The 6,000-nt window shown below is 46.0% G+C and overlaps 1 long non-coding RNA gene across 1 annotated transcript; it reads right to left on the minus strand.

The window, feature by feature from the left end:
- Nucleotides 1-3,449: 3,449 nt before the first annotated feature.
- Nucleotides 3,450-4,988, minus strand: LOC135826618 (uncharacterized). The gene is made up of 2 exons (XR_010555331.1): nt 4,714-4,988; nt 3,450-4,561 (listed from the first exon to the last, which is right to left on the minus strand). It is a non-coding gene; the product is annotated as an uncharacterized LOC135826618 (long non-coding RNA).
- Nucleotides 4,989-6,000: the final 1,012 nt, after the last annotated feature.

Consider the following 6,000-nt stretch of genomic DNA (forward strand, 5'->3'; position numbering starts at 1 on the left):
CAGGCTATCAACCAATAGTTGATCCAAGCATCTGACTATCCAATTACTATCTCTTAATTTGCTAAATCCTATATAGGATTTTGGTCATATTTTTCAACTCAAAATGGGTGTGGCATGAGAAAAGCAAAAAGTATGTGACCAATTCTTCCTTGCTAGGTCTTAGTAGATATCGAGAATTGAATAAGATAATTTTTTCAAACACTAACATCTCAGGCTCATCTCCTTGCCCAATATTACTAAGGCTTGTGCCCTATTTTTCGAATCCTATATATAGGATTTGAGATTTTATTGGACCTTGTTTTATCCTTAAAACTGGTAGTTTCATGACGGCATGTGCGATATGTCGTCATGAAACCACCCCGTGCCACACCTGCAATGTTCTTCTGCACATTCACTGCTTCAGTCCTTTCCATGACAGCAGCTGAACAATTATGCTCAAATTTCCAATTATTGCTGAAAATGGGTATTCATCAGAAATATTATCGCCCTATGAATCTAAAATGTACACATTCATGCCTCAAACATATTTACAATTTCCATGAAAACCAGTATGTCGTTATTATTGGTCGTGATGACCAATAACAACGGCATAAAAGGCACACATTTTCAAATCCTATATATAGGATTTTCGGCCAGCAAATTAAGAGATACATGATACCCCTGAGTACACCAGGTTTCCTGATATCATAAAACGGAAAAGAATGTGAAGAAATGATCACTATACTGGTTTCCTGATATCATAAAACGGAAAAGAATTTGAAGAAATGATCACTATACTGTCCCTCCAGGAAATCGCGATTCCACGGATGCAACAAATTTCGCGGTTTTGACCCAAACCCGCGATTTTCTGCAAAATCGGCTTTTTGTTCTTTTCTGCATGCATGTACCTTTTTTATTTTTTTTAATTATTTTTTAAAACATTTTCTGCACTTTTCACGCAGTGTTTTCCATGATCATGTAGGTTATTTGCACAGTACTACTCCCGAGTAGATTTACTGCGCAAATGGCGATTCGTGATTTGGCCCGGCCAAATCCGCAATTTTCTGCAAATAATTCCGCGAACTCCTGGCAAGTTCCGCACGTTTCGCCACATTCTTTGTTGTTTTCTGACACAATTTCTTGCGCAAGTTTTCGAGAATTTTCCGCCCCGCTGGGACAGACAATAGCCCGTATTATCAATATTTACTTCATTATCGTGTACTAGTATCCGCTGATGAGAGCCTAGGGATATTTCTGACAGTTGACTGAGTACTCACTAAGAGGTAAGAGGTTAATGGACTTCACCCAATTTTAAAAAAGGAAAGGGGTTTCATTTTGTCAACTGACAACCCCTCTATTCAATCACTGCACTCATTGCGCTGATTTACTTGAAAACTTCAAGTTAGGCGGTGATTATATGTGCAGCTCCAGCCCAGGCTGGTCAACAGGCGGGCCAGCCCGCCTGCAACGGGATCTCGGGCTTGTACACAAATCCACACAAAACATGTTGTGCATTCACATGTCAAGCGGGCCGGCCCGGCGAGGCGGGATCCTCCAGCATTTTCATTTTTCTTGATCGCAGAGTTTCGATTTTTTCGCTGTGTACCCTTCGAAATACTACCAGTGAAACCCACGCAAATTTGAGTAACTCAGCGCGAGGAAAAGTCTCAAAATTCTCAACTTTCGAGTTGCACTCCCACGCTTTTCAAGTGCCGCGATCGCGGCTGAACTTACGAGCGATTTATCTCAAGAACCGTTGATCGCAGCGCGTCGCGGATGGGTTCTACGGCACGCTGAGAGTTTTCTCTTCAAGGTACAGGTCGTCCCCCGTTAATACGAGTCCGGTTAGTACATAAACCCCGTTAGTACATAAGAAATCTCAAGTCCCGGACGAAACGTGGTCACTTCCATACAAATTTTGTCGGTTAGTACATAATTCGTTAGTACATAAACCCCGTTAGTACATAACATTTCTCCGTACCCTCATGGCATGCCACCTACCTCAATAGTACATAATTTGTTGTTCTTTTGGCCTTCCAGTGGAGGCACATCGTGTTCTAGTTTCTACTTGTGGACGCAATAGACCGATCCCCTTATTATTGTCTGGGTTCGAGCAAGGGGGCAACTCCGCAGTCGCGTGGGATCCTGCTGGACACACGCGACCAACCTCACCTCGGCTTTGCATGACTTCTCGCATGCGAAGTGCAGAGCACGCGAAATCTACACGCAGTGCAAGCCTGTCTACAAAAATGCCACAAGGACTTTTGATTTGAGCTGTTTTGTTTTTGTTTAGACGTCTTCCTTTTTACGACTTCAGGATGCCTTCTCAGGATCATTGCTGCGTTCCTCACTGTTAGAACAGGAGGACGAAGCAAGCAAGTCATTTCACTCCTTTCGTCGTGTGGAGCCACAGCGGCCTGGAGCAAGCGGATCCAGGCTATTCCCCGTGAGGAAGGACGTAGTTTTAGGGTCACTCTGAATATTTGAGATGCAGCGATCATTTCGATCCCGAAGTCGAAATCGTTTTGCCCAGCTCTACAAGGGCAGGATGAGTCCAGGAAACCAAACAGCTGTCCTACGGTACCAGGTTTGCTTTTCGCAAGAGAGTGGAGTCTGGACGCTCTGCTCCCTATGCTCGCGAAACAGTATTTGCTGAGCCTAGTGCAGTTCGGTCATGGAAGTGCAGCGTCTGCATCACGAGCTCCCCATGCTCGCAAACCAGTATTTTGCTGAGAGGCAACGGCATTTTGAGTTGGAAAGGAACCTGGCTTAGTGTAGTTTGGTCCTGTAATGGAAGTGCAGCATCTGCATCAGGAGTTGGCAGCAAGTAGAGCTCGTGTACAGCGTCTCGTGGAGCAGTTGGACGATGGGGTGAAGAAAGCCGAAAAACAGCTTACGTACAATAACATGAAGAAAGACTCTGAGCCGTGCCAGTTTCTGACTGGTTTGCCTTCAGGTGTTTGGACCGCTCTGTGGGACTTCTTTGAGCCTAGCCGAGAAAATGTACTGCGCCGAGCCAGATCTGCGAAGACGGAAGCCGCTGAGGGACGGCGGATACAGTTGGAGGTGGCCGTAAATCGCCAATGAGCATGTAATGGAGGATCAGCTGCTATTGGCATTGATGTGTCTAAGCCTGGGCCGAATGGGACAGAAGCGGTCATGCGAGGCACAAGTTAATCATCCGTTTCACGGTATATACTATATAGCTAGCTGAGCTGGAAAGATGTCTTGTTCCTCCGTTTGGGCATGATCCCCATTTGGGCGAGCTGGCGAGATGTTCAGTCATCAATGCCATGTACCGCAAGACATTCTGCATTGTGGATGAAACAGTTCTATTTTGCCATGCACTTAGGGTTCTCGCACCGGCACAAAAAGACCCAACAGATCCTTGCGCTCTTATTTTCTCCCATGGTAACATTGCTGATCACAACACCCGGTAGCCAGTCGCAGATGCAACCAAATCAACCAGGTTCTCTTACTCTTTTTTTCCAATACTGAAACCAAAGGTATACCAATATTTGCATCGAATGCAGTGATGATTTCAATACTGTCCACAAGTACAACGCATTACCAGACTGGCATATAATCATGATAATATTATCCATTTCGCAATCACTGTCATTGCTTTCTTAGATCTTCAATCATCAATATCGGACCATAAACCGTCTATCATCTTCTATTATATCATCATTAGTATCCTGCTACTATCCTCCTCTAACGATGAGCTCGAAGAAAAGAAACAGCGGTCTAGAGGCGTAAACAATATCTGTCAACGGAAGTGTCCTTGCTGTGCTTGTGTGTTTATGCTTCGTGCATTAGTTCGGCCAAGAGCGCATGGTGGTGGCGGGTTGAGGATGTTAAATATACTAGAAAATAGTTCACTCTGAACGTGCAGGGGGTATATTCATAGGTTCGAAAGAACCGCACACACACTTTGCTGCAGACAGCGGCAAGCTTTGGCCCTCGTGCTTCGAAGAGGGAGCAATCCACTGCGCTACGCTTGCGATTTACAGCAAGCTTCGACTTTTCAAAGGTACGACTCATCATTGGCTCTGGGGTAATGTTCCTGGAACAAATGCCCCATAGCCAACTGAGGGCCAGGGAGCACGCAATCTGCCTTCCTGGGCGAGAAGTGTTCCAGCACAAGAAGCAGCACGAATACATGCTGACAACGACCACCATCACCACCAGCCGGCACACAGCACACTGTTCTTCAAACACCATCCACTCCGTCCATGTGTTTGCACTGTCCTCCTCTAGCTCTTCACGCTCAACAAATAACACGCACTGCTCATCGTTTTTTTATGCTTCCTCTGGGTTGGCTAGCCCTTCGACTTGACAAAACAGCGATCACCACTGCACTGCTATCGTCACCTCAAAGCAGTCGCTTCCACCAGTGGCTTTTCCTGTCTTTGCAAGGTGTCCAAGGATGGCTGCTGTTGTCACTACAGGCAAATCAGACTGAGTACTTTAGTGGCTGATGTCCAACCAGATCGTTGGAAAATCGATTTTTCCACTTCAGGGCTGCTGATCGCGACTTGGTGACTTGGCAGCACCACGGTTACCTTCATAGAAGATGGCTCTGGAGAGGAAAAAGACAGACCAGAAAAAGGTTACTATTATCTTCAGCACCGATCGCAAGGAGAAAGAAATATGGTCTGCTGTAGCCTAGGCACAAAATAAATCTCACAACACGATTCGCGATTCGAATATTTCAACACCAAAAAAACTCACCTCTGGAGTAACTCCTGTTTGTGGCCCGAGATCGTTCCCTCCCGCGCCTTGAAAAAATCCTGCAGCGGCATCACAGTCCATGTCTCTCTCGGAGACTCTGCTCCTACCAGCAGGAGGTTTAGCACCGCTCGAAGCCATCGCAAACTACTTGAACTAAGCAGAAGACATTCCAAAACAAACCTGAAACACACTGTCAAAGATGCTGTCACGTTCAAAAACTAGCTCGATCGCGAGTGAGGTTGCCCCCGTGCTCGAACCCAGTATAATAAGGGGATCGGTCTAAATCAGAGCGCACATCAAAAACCGACAAAGCTCTGTTGTTTTTTCGAGTGACTACAGGCGCCGCTGGGCATGTCATGTATCATGTCAACTGTAGAATCTTCGCTGACTGTGACCGTTATAACATAATTTTTATGTTATATCGAGGGAATCAAGAATATCTCGCTCCCTAGTCATGGCAGCAAGAAATACTCAGAAAAGTTGAAAAAAGTGAAAAATTCTGGTATACAAGCAAGTTATGTACACTGTCGTTTAGTACATAAACCCCGTTAATACATAACATTTGTCAAGTCCCAGAGATTATGTATTAAAGGGGAAGTATACCCTAAAATCAAATTTTCACCAGTTGTAGTCTTCGGGGTGCTGAGTCGAATGGTCTTGGTCCGAGGAAGCTGAGGCGCTCCCTTCCTACTTGAATCCCAATCGAACTCACGCACTTCCACCGAAACTGGGTGACTGCGCCCTACGAGATGGGGATTTGTATGCAAAATGTCACTAAAAGCGCCATTACGTTCTTATAAAAGCACAGATGACCGCGATTGGCCCATATGTTGTAGTCTTTTGGACGCTGAGTCGACTGGTTTTGGTCCGAAAAGGCTGCGATGCAGCGTTCCTCCTTTATTCCCAATCGAACATGGTTGAACAGGCGGTCACGTGCTCCTGCGTACACCAGTCACCTGGTCACCGTGCCTGCAGGGTACAACTTACTAGCCTGTTTGACCTTTTTTGGGTGCAGTCCTGTCACTCGAGTTGAACTCGAGTTGAACCTTGGTGTGAAAGTTGTCGCCTGCTGGCGCGGTGACCAGGCTGCAGGTGATTTGGGCACCCAGGAGCACGTGACCGCTTGTTCAACCATGTTCGATTGGGAATAAAGGAGGAACGCTGCATCGCAGCCTTTTCGGACCAAAACCAGTCGACTCAGCGTCCAAAAGACTACAACATATGGGCCAATCGCGGTCATCCGTGCTTTTATAAGAACGAAATGGCGCTTTTAGTGACATTTTGCAT

This window comes from Sycon ciliatum, chromosome 1 (assembly GCF_964019385.1).
Source record: "Sycon ciliatum chromosome 1, ocSycCili1.1, whole genome shotgun sequence".
NCBI lineage: Eukaryota > Metazoa > Porifera > Calcarea > Leucosolenida > Sycettidae > Sycon > Sycon ciliatum.